The sequence below is a fragment of the Protopterus annectens genome, chromosome 7.part0, assembly GCF_019279795.1.
Source record: "Protopterus annectens isolate FY-2018-M chromosome 7.part0, PAN1.0, whole genome shotgun sequence".
Taxonomy (NCBI): Eukaryota; Metazoa; Chordata; order Ceratodontiformes; family Protopteridae; genus Protopterus; species Protopterus annectens.
Window position 1 is genome coordinate 847,357,612 of NC_056739.1, and position 16,377 is coordinate 847,373,988.

The following is a 16,377-nucleotide window of genomic DNA, read 5'->3' on the forward strand; positions in this document are numbered from 1 at the left end:
GGACTCACACTCCACATTCCTAAGCACCCTGGAGAATATTAGGGTCCAACCTGACACTCTCATACTGGGCAACTTCAACTACTCCTCCATTAACTTGGAAAACTACTCATGTACCAATACGCTTGCCCAATGTTTCCTGGAATTCATTAATTCCAATGCCCTAGACCAACTCCTTCTTACCCCCACAAGAGGTAGCAACATCCTTGACCTGGTCATTACTAACATGGGTGACCGTTGCGCTACACCAATAGTTAACTCCAAATCACCTTGGAAATCCACATCCCTCCCACCTCACCCACCCCTGCAAAGGTAACCACATGAAAATCTTCTCCAAAGCTAACTTTGGGCTCCTAAAAACAGAGGTGGCTAACTTCACGGCACCCATGTAAATGGAGAATAGTTGCATGACTGTCGAATCATACACCAGTGCACTGTATGAACATGTATACAAATGCATGGATCTCGCCATACCCAATAGAACCAAGACACTCTCCTCCAAAAAAAAGGAAGCCAATCTAGCGGTCCCCTGCCATAATCAAACTCTACAACAGAAGGAGGAAACTGATGCAGAAAAGGTGAAGACTGGAAAAACTCCCTTATCAGCCTCAACAAAATGTTGAGATCCCTCATCAAATCCTATAAAGCTAGCTATGGAAATAGAATTGCAGCAGATAGTAAAGACAACCACAAGGCCTTCTATAGTTATGTAAAGAATCTCCATGGCAATACCCAGATTTGCTCTGAGTTACTGCACAATGGTACCTCCTATACCAAGCCAACAGATATTGCTAATATACTTGCCGACAGATTCAGTGCCAACTTTAGCCCTCTCTCTCCCACCAAAAAAACAATCACAATACCAGTTGATTGCCAGGCACCCAGTATTACTGCTGCACAGGTAAAAACAGCACTGTTCAAGGCCAAGAATACAGCTTCTATGGGACCTGACAATATCCCTGGCTGTGTTCTACATGAACTACAGAGTGAACTAGCACCTCACCTGTGTGCCCTGTTCAATCACAGCCTCACCTCAGGCTTTGTCCCTACCAAATGGCATCCCTCTCCACAAAGGAGTGAATACAGATCCTGGGAACTAATGCCCCATTAGCCTGACAAGTCTGATATGCAAAGCTATGGAACGCAGCATCATGGACCTAATAAACAAGGATATAGGGAATCTCCAAACTCTGGATCCCACACAGTTTGGTTTTGTGAAGGGTAAATCATGCCTGCTCAACCTGGTCAACTTCTTTGAGTCAGTCACCAGAGCTCTGGATGAAGGCAAGGTGGTTCATGCAGCCTACCTTGATCTGGCCAAAGGCTTTTTGATTCTATTCCCCACTCAGGAATCATAGAAAAACTCATTAAGTTAGGCATCAACCCCTATATCACTAGGTGGGTTGCAAACTGGCTCACAGATAGAACCCACATGGTGAAAGTAGCTGACTCTAAGTCAGACTGGTGACCAGTCATGAGTGGAGTCCCACAGTGTTCGGTCCTGGGTCTTCTCCTGTTTGGTATCTACTTCTCTGAAGTCCAGATCAACATGAAGGGACTCTGGCTGACAAAGCTTGCAGATGATTGGAAGTTGGGAGCTATTATTAACTCCCCAAGTGATGTTGACATCCTACAGAAAGCCCTCACCGAGGCCAACGACTAGTGTCAGAACCATGGCCTTAAGCTCAATGCAAAAAATATGTCATCATCCCCTTTGGGAAAAGCCCAGTTTCCATGAATTACCACAACAATGATAGTCCACTGAACACAGAAGGCATTATAAGAGATCTGGGAACACAGGTTGACAGCAACCTCGCTTTTGACCACCACACTTCCACTGTGGTCAGAAAGCCCTTCTATGTGGCACATCTCATTACTAAGGGTTTTGCATCCAGGAAGAAAGAGGCCATTGTCTCCCTCTACTCTTCCCTTATTAGGCCAGTCATCGAGTACAATGCCCCTTTTGGCATGTACCTCACTAGACACCTGCAACAACTGGAGAGGCTGCAAAAGTACCTCACAAAGAGGATCCTAGGCCTTAAACACTTGTCCTATATGGACATACTCAAAAAACTCCAAATATTCTCTGTCTCATGCAACCTACTTAGAGGTGATCTCTGCTTGACTTACAAAGCCATGTCTGACCCAGCTCTGTTAGAAATGGTACATCTAAAGAAATCCTAATCCCTCCACATGCTCCAGAGACCTCAACCTCATTACCACAATCAACAGAACAAGCTGGAGGGACAGGTTCATAACCCAGAGACTGCCCAGGCTATGGAATAGACTTCCCATACATGTCAAACAGAGCATCTCACTGGTCCTCTTCAAGAGAAATTTTGATGAGTGGATGGGAAATAGAAAATTCACCCCGGGGATCACTCCAGTAGCTCTGTTCAACAGAGGCACTGGGAACTAAGGTCGGGCGGCACAATACCAGGGTAATCCTATGGGCTAGGCTAGTAAAGGCTCCAGGGCCATTAGCCTAGTACAAATCTATGAACCTATGAACCTATGAATTTCCATTGTAACATCCTTACAAAATGCTACCCAGCAATTTATTCTTTAAAGGTGTTGAGTTAATAATTTTACAATGATAAACTCCAAAAACAAAACCCCATCACAAATAATGGTAAGTATAAACCTAACATTCAATATCCTCCTTCACTGGACTCCACTCTCAGTCATTTATGGAACCCACCTATTGTTAAAGCAATCCTGAGGTTATTCATATACAAATCTTTTCTTTCTGGCGCCTTCACAGTTTTAATTTACTTGCATATAGCAAGCAACTTCATTAAATAATCCTTTCCTCCAATTAGTATATCATGGGTTGGGAGGGTGGCCTAATGGTTAAGGTGTTTGCCTTACAAACACAAGGAACAGGGTTTGAATCTCACAGGGGATAACTGGCTAGGCTTAAAATGGCTCACAAGGGCAGTTAGCCTAGTACTAACCTATGAACCTATAAATTAAGTAACAAGATTACCATAATAAGATACTGTACCATATTTGTGCAGATGCTAGACAAGCCTTACCTCTAAGCACCTTACTTTAGGTTCATCATATCCAGCTTAGCTGTACTAGGCTAAGATGCATACTTGTTGCTGCCTTTACCTTGTTAACCTTTCTTTCTTAGCTAATTTTACCCCAAAGATATGCTATACTGACTCAATAGCATTTAATGTAATACACAAAAACGACCATCATGTCAACATTTTTCTCACATTCATCTTAAAAAAATATATCAGACCATTTAGGAAGAGGCTAATAATCAAAGGACATGTAATTTTATTTAAAACAATGCTCAAAAGTCATCCAACCATGGCAAAAACACTTTACTTCTCTGTTGCAGTCTGTTATTAGGTGATATCCTGAAAAAGAAATGTTTATTTGTCAGACAGCTTATGTAATTTGATAATCAGTACTACTGTGATGCTATACAATATAGGCCGGTGGTAACACTTATCTCCCATCAGAAATCTTTTTATAAGGATTACTTGTACACAGTATTAAGTCACACATCACATTTAACCAAGCTAATCTACTTCCATTATCCAATGAAACATTACTACTCAACTTAATTTCTGCAAATCTATAAAAACCTACTCAACAAAGTGAGCAATACCATATAACATGTCACAGAAGAATGTGTGCACACACATGCATAGCGTCAGTTCCTTTCTTACAATTTACAAAAAACTCTGTCACAAAGAGGAGAGGCAAATAGTTGACCAATCAAAACACATTTCATCTTTATGGTAAACATCCAATAAAAGTCTTGGTGTAACAGATGAGAGGACTTCTATACTACTCACTTCCTTTAGTTCACAGCTCTCCCTGGTCTTTAGTTAAATTCCATTGAATACTGAAGATAAATGTCCATACCCCCAATCATCATATATTCTGTTTAGCTCACTTCAGTTTAACACTGAGCAAATTACTTGTCAAAAATAGATTTTCTAATTTCAAATTACACACACAAAAAGAAAAAAAAAGAAATAATGAATCCAAACTAGGTACAGAGAATCTTCATATCTCACGTTCATGATTCAAGTTTAGCTAGTTGCAGTAAGACAAGTATAAAGGCCACCACCTTCCCCACAGAACTGCTTTCTCTCTTGCCAATATTTTCTGCTCAAAAAGTACATAAAGCTCTATGTTTTTTCTGAACTAGTTGAGGAGAATCAGTTCATTAGGGGTGTCTGCTTTAGCAAATGGATTATCAGAAGTATCAAATCTTTCATTCTTTAGTCCAAGACAACACTGTATTCCTTGCTTCTGTTGGTTCCATGAAGACTTTTTCTCATTGGAAAATCATTTATGTGAAAAAAGCTGGATAAGCCAGACAGTGACCAAAGGTAAGAATCAAACTCTATACCTTGTGCCTGTGAGATAAAACCTTAACCATTACACCAACCTACATGAGAGTTTAGGTTAGTAGAAGGAATATTCTATGCACCTTTTCTACTAATAACTCTTCTTTGGGTCTGCCTTTCCATGGAGATATTTGTCAGTACATAAGCGGATGGCATCTTTTGTTTCCTTGCTTGTAGGCTCATAAAATGATGATTCTTACAGAGGGCGTTCTCTCTCCCATTTTTATAAAAATTATTTTTTTAATGAGACAGTGTCCCTTCGGTTTGCAGCTGTTGTTGACTTCTCCTTGCAGCAATAGTACCCCATTTGAATGCACTGCTCAGCATATGTTCCATTTCCAGATGTGCTGCTTCAGTGGAGATCACAAACCTTTTTGATAAAATCCCCATATGAATTAGCATCACTGCAATTTGAGCCAAAGAAGGGGTCTCATTCCTTAGGAGAGCTCCAGGCTCATTTGGGGACATCCATCTCTTTCTGAATATCCTTTTTGTGAACAGTTACAGCCCTCAAACATACCATATTACCTGACTTTCACAGGTTGGAATGCAGGATACTGTTACATTTGTGTCTTTTGGGGCATATGAGATAGAGAAAAACAATAATCATAACCCCCTAAATTCCCTGTATGAACTGAAACCATAAGTATTTAATGTATTTGCATGAAAACAGAAGGTTTGGACTATCAGAGCAGTCTGACAGACCAGCATGCTATCTTGTGCATCTTTACTAGAAGTCAGAGGGAGTAAATCTTGAATGATGTTTAGGCATCAGGTTGTTTGCTTGCTAAGTCCTGCTATAAGCAGAGTAAAATTAATCCTTCAGCCATGTCTCTAGACACAATACTGCTTGTATGATGTTAAGATTTTCTTCAGTCATTACCAATATCTTAATGCAGGTTATTATTATCTTTGAAGATTACAAGTAATTGTTCATAGGTTCATAGGTTCGTACTAGGCTATCTGCCCTAGGGCATTTATAAGCCTAGCCAGAGTGTGTGTGGCTTTCACCACCCCTTAGGATGAGAATACTACACCCTTTTAGAGTTTAGTTTACTGTGCCTCTGTCTAGTAGTGACACAGAGATGACCCCCGGGGTATAGGTTCATAGGTTCGTACTAGGCTATCTGCCTAGGGCATTTATAAGCCTAGCCAGAGTGTGTGGCTTCTATTAGGCATTATCTGGTTATAACTATGTCAAGAGTCTAGGGGCAAACTCTCATATATGCTCCGAGCTAGTGCATAATGGCCATAAATACACTGAACCAACTGACATTGCCAACATCCTGGCTGAAAAGTTCAATGCAAACTTCACCCCCCCCCCCTCTCCACCAAAGGGGCTAGCACCCATCCCAGAAGAATGTGGCGCTCCAGATATCTCAGACACACAAGTAAAGACAGCCCTTGCAAAGACCAAAAACACAGCATCAATGGGAACAGATGCTATCCCAGGTTGTGTCTTACACGAGCTTCAAAATTAACTAACCCCCCATCTCAAATCACTATTCAAACTCAGCCTCTCTACAGGCTATGTACCCAAAGAATGGCATACAGCAACAGTTGTACCACTCCACAAAGGTGGTGCCACAACTGACCCTGGGAACTATCGCCCTATAAGCTTGACTAGCTAAGTCTGCAAAGCCATGGAACGCATTATCATGGAGCTCATTAACAGGGACATTGGGAACCTCCAGACACTGGACCCCACCCAGTTTGGCTTTGTTAAAGGCAGATCTTGCCTCCTGAACTTGGTCGACTTCTTCAAAACAGTCACCAAGGCCATAGATGAAGGGAAGGTGGTCCACACAGCATATCTGGTCCTCGCTAAGGCGTTCAACACCATCCTACACTTAGGAATCATAGACAAACTCACCAGCTTAAATATTAACCCCTATGTCACGAGATGGGTTGCCAATTGGCTCTCAGACAGAACCCACACGATAAGAGTGGCAGGCGCCATGTCTGACTCTAAACCAGTCACAAGCAGAGTCCCACAGGGCTCAGTCCTGGGACCCCTCCTGTTCGGTATATATTTCTCCGAAGTACAGGCAAAGGCTGAGGGACTGTGGCTAACCAAGTTCGCAGATGACTGTAAATTGGGTGCAATAATTGACTCTCCAGCTGACACAGACATCCTGCAAAAGGGTCTCACAGAGACAAACACCTGGTGTCAAAGTCACGGCCTCAAGCTAAATGCCAAAAAATGCATAGTAATCCCATTTGGGAAAAACAAAGTACCTACAAACTACCACATAGATGGGAATCCACTAAATACAGAAGAAGTAATTAGGGACCTGGGTACCCAAGTAGATAGCATGCTCTCCTTTGATACCCACATAGCCAAAATGGTCAGGAAATCCTTCTATGTGGCACACCTGATCACAAAGGGTTTATCATCCAGATCCAAGGAGGTGATTGTGCCCCTTTACTCCTCACTCATTAGGCCCATAATAGAGTACAATGCCCCATTTGGAATGTACCTCACTAGACACCTGAAACAACTAGAAAGACCACAGAAGTACCTCACTAAGAGGATCAACGGCCTTAAACAATTACCCTATGAAGCACGACTAAAAAAATCTCCAGCTCTTCTCAGTCGCTTACCGTCTGCTCAGAGGTGACCTATGCCTGACCTATAGGGCCATGTCAAACCCTGAACTAGTGGACATGCTTCACCTCAAAAAAACGAGATCCCTCAGAATCACTCGTTCTAGCGACTTGAACCTATGTACAACAATAAACAGGACATGCAGGAGGGATAGATTCCTGTCCCAGCGACTCCCCTTACTCTGGAATAGAATCCCAATCCATATTCGACAGAGCTCCTCTCTGACCCTTTTCAAGAGAAATCTTGATGAGTGGATGGGTAATCATAAGTTCTACCCTGGGATCACTTCAGGAACCCTGTTGACAGAGGCCCAGGTTACTAATCTAATGGGGAGGCGAAAGCCATCACTCTGTGGCTAGGCTTATAAATGCCCATGGGCAGATAGCCTAGTACTTACCTATGAACCTATGAACCTATAATGACAAGATATGCTCTAGAGCCATCTAAGTCCATATTTCCCCAATGGTGTTGGCATACAGGCAATGTTTAACCTATTTTGAGTCAATTAACTGGAGCTGCTCTATGTTTGGCATCTTTTGCCAGAGGTCCAGAGTGATCTGCTGATATCTAGCCCATCCAAGGTGAAAAAATAAGTATATCTTGTGATTTTACTGCACTTTCTGAACTTTTTTTATCAAACTTCTGTTTTATTTCTGTTTTTGCTGCCTGTGGCTGCATCATTCTCTGCACTCAATTTTTTTAATGTACTGCTACCCCAGAGAGCATAGACTAGGATTCAGATATGTTGAATCTAGCCTGTTATTGATATACTTGAGCACTAAACCAGACATCTTGCATTAAGAAAGATTCCCTTGCACCCTTGTGGTGGAAGAGTGTGGATCCAGGCATGTGTGAGCTGGAGATTGCTGGAGGAAGGTTCATTGTGTGCCTTCCTATTGGTAAATTTGCTTAAAACGGTTTACATTTGCCTGTATTTAAGTCTCACATTTGCACACTGAGCAGTTTTACCACAATTATCATCCTCAGCCTTCAAATGAACAAATCTAGTTAGTCCTAGCACAAAAACTGGTCAAACTAGCCCACTCCCTTCCCTAACAGCACATACAGCAAAAACCTGCTATAATAGATAAGCCATTTCACATCATTTCTTTGGACAGCCTAATTGAATGGGAATTCTGAAGAAATGTAGCAATTGCCTCATATATACTGACAACCACTTATTCCTACAACAATCAAATGCCCTATGTGAGAGATGAAGTACACTATGAAATTGGAATCACTTCTCTCACATAACAACAAACTGGATACCAAACAGGTTGTCAGTACACAGACACACCATCTATCACACAAAATAAAGACATGGCACATACACCCGCATATGCAGAGGTACTCACTACAAGACTACCAAGACATCAGAGACCTCCCAAATGTAGACAATGTTCACTCTACTATGCAAATGGAAGCCACTACATATAACAACACATACATCTATGTCTCAGCAAATAATGCCCTAAGGCAAAACACCTCTAAACCTAATATCCTGGTCACAGGCAGCTCCATAGTGAGAAACACAGATGTTCCGCTCACCAGGCTGGACAAGGAGAAGGTCACAGTAAGCTGCCTGTCAGGTGCCAGGATCCATCAAATCACATATGCACTCAAGTCACTCAACAAGTACCGTTACGACTCATCATAGTCTATGTTGGGCTGAATTACTTGAGATGTACCTCTCTGAACTATATGAGGAGTGACATGACTGAACTCTCAGACTATGTGCCCCAGGCAGGTATAACCCTAGTCCTAAGCAGCATTCTGCCTCCACCCAGGATGATGCCACAATATAAACAAAAGAATGATAGACTTCAACAATTGGCTTAGCTTCTGGTGTCAGTCCAGGGGGATCCACTGTCTCTAAGCCTGGGATGACATGGTCAACAGGTCACACTGTTATGCCAAAGATAGTGTGCACCTATCTCCTCTAGGTTTTCAGATACTGGCAAAGGTGTTTGCATCCCCCATAGTGCCTTTTTTAGGCAATGTCAAAACAACAACATTTCCGATGTAACAAAATCCACTTGATGCAAACTCAAGGTTCTGCTGCTTAATGCTAGGAGTCTAACCATGAAGCTGCACTCCCTGGAAGCACTGCTCACCTTGGAAGATGCTGATTATTTTGCAATCACTGAGATATGGTTAAAGACCACGGAGAACACCCCATCCATGCAAGGCTACAATGCCTTTCATGCATTCAGACCTCAAAATGAGCATGGAGGTGTTTCCTTCTTCATTAAAGCCAAGTACACCTTGAGACTGGTCAAACAGTGTGACTCTCTAGAACTACTCCATGTCCAATTAACTATAGTCAAAATACCCTATCACATCATTGCTAGCTGTAGGTCCCCCACTATGAACCAAGAAAAGCACACCACCTACCTGGACTTACTGGAATCACTTGCCATACAGCTCAACACCTTAGGCTTGGGTGATTTTAACTATCCTTCCCTCAACTGAATGACATACACATTGCCTTCAAGTTGCCCTCAAATTTTCTTGAAGTTGTAATGGTGCTGGCAATGCCAGATGTAGTACCAAATCCATGATGAATGTTAACAGAAAGTGCAGAATGCACTGTGCTGTAAGCCAGTAAAGGATTACGGAAATCCATCTGACTATTCTAGTTGGAACAAAGTGAGATATGTGCCATTTTTTTAGATTTTTACTAATTATCATTTTCTTGTGTTTCTGAAATCTTTATTGGTATTAACTCACTTGAACAGATTCAGAGCTGTTTGCAAAAATGGTGGTTTCTCTCAGCTTTATGCATAAAACCAGGCCTCCTGAACCTCATGATGGTTACTTGAAATTTCATATCAGGAGTCTCACTTCTTTACAGGTGCCTATGTTGAAAATGGTAAATGTCCCTTGGAAGAAAAATCTTTGACATTATTTAAATTCTGAGTTGCTCAACTCTGACAGAATCACAAGCTTCAAAGGCATTTTAACCATACAGACGTTGGAAAAACAAACTGGTGAAAAGTTTAAGTTAGGCTTCCATAGTAAATTTCTCAATCCCACGGCAATGTATCTTCTTAGGACTTCTGGGCATACTTCTCAGCATATTAAATCCAAAAATAATGTGGGGACAAAATCAAAAACAGGTTTTAAATAATGCTGTCATAAACTCATAAAGTTGATAAAATAACAGAGTTTATATTAACATGTTGTTTTTCAGCTGGAATTAAGTCTGAAACTCAAATGTCTGTGATTTAGTGATTTTAATCCTCAGTGTTTTGCCAGAAAACCACACATTTTATGTGAAAAATACCAAAAATATGTGGCAAAAATCTGAGTATTCTTCTGGGAAATTCTGGACACTTGGAGAAGTATGCTTCTGGAGGGTCGACTTCTTTGTGGACACCAATAGTAAGCAAAACAATCACAAACAGAGCTAGTGAGCAAGCAACCATTTAATTTGCTCATGTAGTAGTAACTAAATGAAAAAAGATGTGGTCACATGACATTGAATATGCAAGGTATTATGGGTTATGGGTACCAAATGTACACATCCCTATACTGTACAGCTGAATACACAAAGGATGGCTCATGTTTCTCATTAATGCTTTTAAATGTCATTAATGAAAAAAGTATTTGTCCAACCACTGAGCTGTGAATAAACCCTTTGTAACACCCAGCACCAATGAAAGCACTCAACCCCAGCTGGACATATGAGCTCTGTTTCTCTAATATTCTTGCCTAACAAATGAGTGTATCCATTAAATACAGCTTCATTAGTCTGTTATTCTAAAAAATTATTGTTCTAGTTTAAGCACTTTGGCTTTAGGCCAGTTATTTTACATTAAGAAGGTTTGTGGTCTGCACTCTTCTGAGAGGAGAGGCTAGATTCTGCCCTTCTGAGCTGGGAAATTCTGGTTAAAGGCTTATTGTGCCTGCTTATTTGAACTGCTTATTTCTGAAATTGGTACGCCCTGTTTGCTGTAGCATAGACTAGATTCAGATCTGCTGAATCTAGTTGTATTTGTATAACTTGAGCACTAATCCAGGCCATCTTTTTTAGGAGAAAGTTCCCCTGCACCCTAGTGGCAGGAGTGTGCAGTTAGAACTTGACTGATCGAAGACTGCTGGAATGGGGCTCGGTTTTTAGCTTTTATTGGTTAATTTGTTTGCTTGTTTTCCACCTTTACTAGCTAGTACAGTCCATATCCCAGGCTTTTCTGGTTTCAGGACCTTATTTTCTATGGTCAGAGCTATCCAGACCTTGCTGTGGTAAAGGGAAGTCCTACTGCTTACAAGTGCGGAGTGGTTTATAGTTTCATTGTTTCATAGTTTAGTACTAGGCTATCTGCCCTGGGGCATTTGTAAGCCTAGCCATAGTGATGTGGCTTTTGCCACCCCATGAAATGGTACAAAAATGTTCAAAATAAATTTAGAATACTGTGCCTCTGTCTAGTAGTGACACAATGAAGGTCCCCTTATATAATAGAATTAGTTTACTGTGCCCCTGTCTAGCAGTGACACAGATGTGACCCTTGGGGTAAACTTACGATCTCCCATCCACTCATCAAGATTTCTCTTGAAGAGAGTCAGTGAGGGGCTTTGCCTAATATGAACTGGGATCTTGTTCCAAAGCATGGGAAGCCTCTGGGTTATGAATCTATCCCTCCAGCATGTCCTATTCATACTTGTGCTGAGGTTTAAGTCTTTAGCTCTCGTGGTCCTGATGGATTTGGATTTTTTGAGGTGGAGCATGTCCATCAGATCCTGATTGGACATGGCCTTGTATGTCAGGCAGAGATCACCTCTGAGCAGGCGGTATGCTACTGAATAGAGCTGAAGTTTCTTTAGTCTGGCAGAATAAGACATATGTTGAAGACCCTTGATCCTCTTGGTGAGGTACTTTTGTGGTCTCTACAGCTGTTGCAAATGCTGGGTGAGGTACATACCAAATGGGGCATTGTACTCAATCATGGGTCTGATGAAGGAGTATAGGGGTGCAATGACATCCTTGGATCTGGATGTGAATCCCTTCATGATGAGGTGCGCAAGGTAAAATGTTTTTCTAACCATTTTGGCAATGTGGGTGTCAAATGAGAGGTCGCTGTCGACTTGGGTCCCTAGGTCTCTGATTACTTTTTCCGTACTCACTGGGTTGCTGTCTATGTGATAATTTGTGGGTACTTTGTTTTTCCCAAAGGGGATGACTATACATTTTTTGGCATTTAGTTTAAGGCCATGACTCCGGCACCAGTTGTCCGTTTCTGTGAGGCCTTTTTGTAGGATGTATGTGTCTGCTGGTGTATCGACTATGGCACCTAGTTTGCAGTCATCTGTGAACTTTGTCAGCCACAACCATCCCATGTTTGCTTTAACATCTGAGAAATAAATGCCGAACAAGAGGGGTCCCAGGACAGATCCCTGTGGGACACCACTTGTGACTGGCTTTGAGTCTGACATTGCTCCAGCGATTTTAACTTTATGGGTTCTGTCCTTTAGCCAGTTTGCAACCCGTCTAGTGACATAAGGGTTTACGTTTAAGCTGTTGAGCTTATCTATGATGCCTGAGTGGGGTATTGTGTCGAAGGCCTTAGCCAAGTCCAGGTAGGCTGTATGGACTGCTTTGCCCTCATCAATGGCTCTAGTGACTGTTTCAAAAAAGTCAACCAGGTTCAAAAGGCAGGATCTGCCCTTTACAAAGCCGAACTGGGTGGGGTCAAGTGTCTGTAGGTCCCCTATGTCTCTGTTTATGAGTTCCATAATGATTCTTTCCATAGCTTTGCAGACCAGGCTGGTTAAGCTTATGGGGCGGTAGTTCCCAGGGTCTGTAGAGGTACCCCCTTTGTGGAGTGGGACCACTGTTGCTGTATGCCAGTGTTCAGGTACATATCCTGTAGTAAGGCTAAGGTTAAATAGCATTTTTATGTGCGGGTTTATCTCCTCTTGGAGTTCACATAGCACGCAACCCGGGATACCGTCAAGTCCCATTGATGCTGTGTTTTTAGCTTTGTTTAGGGCAGTTCTCACTTGAACATCTGAGATGACAGGGAGATTACATTCAGCTGGGATAAGTATTTCTTCTTTTGGGGGTGAGGGAGGGGAGAAATTTGCACTGAACCTGTCAGCCAGAATGTTGGCAATATCTGTGGGTTCAGTGTATTTTTTGTTGTTGTGAACTAACTCTGAGCATATCTGAGGGTTTTGAAATAAAATGTATACTTAAGGGCTGAAATGCCTCCAAAATAAAGTTATACGTCCAGTAGAAAGAAGAGATTAGAAGCACACCACGACAATCAAAGTCAACTTAAAAAGCTGATATATCCTTTATTTGTGGAGAGTAAGCGCTTTCACGCCTCACAGGGCGCTTCTTCAGACTTTAATGAAAATAAAGAGTAAAAATCTCCATTATATCTCTACCTAACCCTTTCTTAAGCCAATGAAATCTCTGAAGGTTAATTAGCTAATTCATTCTAATTTTCAGCATCTAATTTCCTTGTCATTAGAGAAATCTTTATAAAAACAGTTGTTGACTGATAGAATTGTCTAATAAAACTGGCAGTCTACTGTGAGTTTCCCTAAAGCTCTAAAAATAATAAAATACGTACAAACAGACATACATAAAAAATTCATATAGAAACATAGAAATATACAAATACATAAACATATAAATATAAAAATGTTAAAAATACATACATATACACATCCATATCTGTATACCTATATGTGACTCAGTGTATACCTCGATATTATGTATAAACATATAAGGGTGTAAAAGTATATATATATATACATGTATGAATGAGTATGTATGAAAAATATATATAGAAATATATACATACATATATATAAGAATATATAAAAAATATATATATACATGTATATATGAATACATATTTGAACATATGAAGTAAATATAATATATGATGGAAATATTGCATATGTGTGAGAATGTAAATATGAAAGTGAACGTAAAAATGTGTATAAAAAGTATATGTATGCTTATATGTGTATGTAAAAATCGCATAAGTGTGTATGTGAGAGTATATAGTAAAAATCAGTATGAATTAAATGCAATATGTATACTTGAATGAGAGGAGCTAGTATATGCAAGTGAAGAACTATATGGAAAGAGTAGTGTTGTTAGTGTCTCAGTGGTCTGTCTTTCAAAAAGGGTTTTAAAGAAACTCTATCATTGAGACCATGTCTAATATCAGCTTGTAGTCTGATTATTCATTTGTTCTCTTCTTTTTCAGTAAAGTTACTTAAGTTTCCTAGCCTTGTGGTGGTATGTATCAGTTCTAAAACCATGAACTTAAATTTATGTGAGGGTTTCCGCCCAGGTTTCTAACATAGCTGAAGAAGGCTTTGTGGTTATCTTTAATGTCCTTAGCGATTTTTCTCTCAAAGTTGGCCTTGGATGTTTTTATGAGACAACGTAGTTTTCTGCTAATGTTGATCAGAGATGTCTTCCCTTTATGGGATTTTGCTCTGACGTGCAGTAGCTTCCTTTTTTTGTTATACAATTTGTTAATGGCTGAGGTCCACCAGACAGGATGCTTGCCTTTGGTGGAGAGGGACTTAGATTTATTTGGGATTGCATGATCCATGCATTCTTGGAGATGTCCATAGAAAGCATTTGTGAAGGATTCGGCATTGTGGGATGTGGTATCCACTGGCACACTGGGCTTAAAGGATACCATCTCAGTCTTAAGAAGAGTGAAGTCTACTTTTGAGAAGTTTTTCACTGTGGTCTTTTGTGCTGGGGGTGGAGGTGGGATATGTATATCCAGGGTGATTAGTTTGTGGTCAGATCTCACTAGTGAGGGGTATACTTCCGGTGTGGAGCATTTTGTCCCCATGTTTGTGATGATCAGGTCCAGTATATTATCTCCCCTAGTGGGAGAGGTGACTAGTTGTTCCAGTGCATTTGAATTTATGAATTCCAGGAACCTTTGGGCTAGGGTATTAGGGCTAGAATAATGTACCCAATCTATGTTTGGGTAGTTAAAGTCTCCCAGTATGATGGTATTTTGTGATACATTCATATCCTCCAATGTCTTCAGGAAGGCTGAGTGGGGTTCCTGAGATTGGGAGGGTGGTCTGTAACATGCTACCAGTTGTATAGCAGTTTTGCCTATGGTTAGTTGCACCTGTATGGTCTCTGATGCTTCATGTGTTGCTACTAACCTGGAGGTGTGGGTGTCCTTGATGAATATGGACACTCCCCTCCCTTTGTGGTTCGGCCCGGGTTTTGGGGCCGAAAAGCATGATACGAGGTATAGCCTGGTAGTGCTGGAGTGCTCTCAGGAGCCTTGAACCAGGTTTCAGTTACTGCACAGACGTCGATGTTCTCCATGCTGAGGAGTGCATTGAGTGCCTGCATCTTGAGATTTAGACTTCTGGCATTGAGCAGCATTACCCTTAGTTTTTTTCCATTTTTGTTTTCTAAGGAGGTGGGTTTGTCTTTTGAGCCTTACCTAAAAAAGGCACTATGGGGGTGGCAAGAGTCTTAGCCAATATCCGGAAGCCCAGTGGTGACAGGTGTAAGCCATCCCTTGCGAAGCAGCATGGCTTGTCCAACATGTCATCCCAGGCAGACAGACATTGGATCCCCTTAGAATGACACCAGTACTTGAGCCAATTATTAAAGCTGATCATCTTGTCTTTGTATTGTGGCATCATTCTTGGTGAGGGCAAGATGCTGCTCAGGGTCAGGGTCATACCAGCCTGGGCTACATAATCGCAGAGCTCCTCTATGTCTCTTTTCATGTAGTCCAGGGAGGTACGTCTCAGGTCATTCATGCCAGCATGGACAATGACGGAGTCATATTTGTACTTGCTTTGGAGTGACTTGAGTGCGTGTGTTATGTGGCGGATCCTAGCTCCTGATAGGCAGCTCACAGTCACCCTCTCCTTGTTCAGCCTGGTCAGCGGGACATCAGTGTGTCTGACTATAGAGTCACCTATTACTAGTGTATCAGGCATGGTGTTTGGCCTTAAGGGCTGTGATTGGTTGACACACTGATTTATTGAAGTATGTGTTGCATGTGTTTTGTTTTGAGGTGGTGGATTTTTGGATGTCTGCTTTGAGAGCCTCTGTTGTTTTGGTAAGTTTTTTATTAGAGCCTCCGAGTATGTCTTTGTGTTTTTATGTGTTTGGTTTGCAGTTGTGTTTGGTGAGCATTGTACTGCTTATCTAACACTAGAAGGGTGGTTTCCAGCTCTGAAATTGTAATTTTATTAGCCTTTTTGGGCTGATTTCTATCCCTATCAACTTTCTGGCTTAAAAACACGTGTGTTTGCGCATTGTTCGCATTGTGCAGCACAGCGGGGCTACAGTTAAACTATTCCAGGTGCCAGAAAGTCTGCTCTTCAAATTTTCCTTTAGAACTAGCTGGTTTCTCAGTAGTAGCACTAAAA